The 974-nt window shown below is 46.1% G+C and overlaps 1 protein-coding gene across 1 annotated transcript in view; it reads right to left on the bottom strand.

Annotated features, from left to right (window-relative positions):
- The window catches only part of Gck (glucokinase), a 47,229-nt gene that overhangs the window by 22,426 nt on the left and 23,829 nt on the right, over window positions 1-974 (bottom strand). The gene's annotated exons all lie outside the window — the stretch shown is intronic.

Genomic DNA, 974 nt, shown 5'->3' with positions numbered 1-974 from the left:
CAACCTTCACCTCTCTCTCCAAGGTGGCAGGGTCCTTTTAAGGTAATCCTTGTAACTTCTACAGCTGCTGAACTTGAGGGACTCTCTCATTGGATCCACCTGTCCCACCTAAATCCCTTCATTCCCCCACCTAAAAATGATTCCTCTTCATACACATCAACCCTAACAGGACCATGCTCTGTTAAGCTCTGGAAGACATCAAGACCACCGGTCTTGTCTCATCCTAGANAATGAGGCTTCACTCCAACAGCCAAANCTGACCTCGCTGGATGAGACACCGGATTAGTTGTGGCTTTTTCATGTTTTCCCTGCTGTTCATTTCTATCAAGGGTAGTCCTTACATCTGGAGATTTGAAGTTCAAACAACAAACAGACTTTCCAAATAGGATCAGGAAACTGCTCCATAGCTGGGTGCCAGGAACTGATCCAGATTGCCATCATCCCTATATCTGTTACTCCATCTGCATATTATGACCTTTATACCNGTTTTCTCTTTGACCAGACAANAGATTATTGCAGAAAATGGCCAGACGTGTATAGGGGCTGCCCATACTGGTCTTGTGAGATACGCATGCTAGGGACACAGAATAATCACTTCTTCTATTGATTCTGCAAGATATTCCTCTACATTCGAGACCCATGGGATCCCAGGTGGGAAATAGGAGTTGCTGGTAAGCTTTACCACAGAACTCAGCCCAGCTCCCAGTAAGTACTCTTCACATCCAGAGACAATACATCTCAATCGCCCCTTGCCTTATTAATCTTGTCTCTGCCTTCCTTCAGCGACAAGTCTAACCGAGCTGTTATCCAGCTCCTGTTACAGGATTACCAGCCGCTGCCCACAAAAGAATCACTGTCCATAGGAGACCCTGAGTCAGACGATTGCCATACAAACTCCGATGGTCTTCACCAGACCAAATACACCCTGAAAAGTGACTACGCCCCTAAACAGCAGGAAGTAGCTTAAGAGACAC

This window comes from Mus pahari, chromosome 13 (assembly GCF_900095145.1).
Source record: "Mus pahari chromosome 13, PAHARI_EIJ_v1.1, whole genome shotgun sequence".
Taxonomy (NCBI): Eukaryota; Metazoa; Chordata; class Mammalia; order Rodentia; family Muridae; genus Mus; species Mus pahari.
This window is presented reverse-complemented; position numbering and strand designations above follow the sequence as displayed.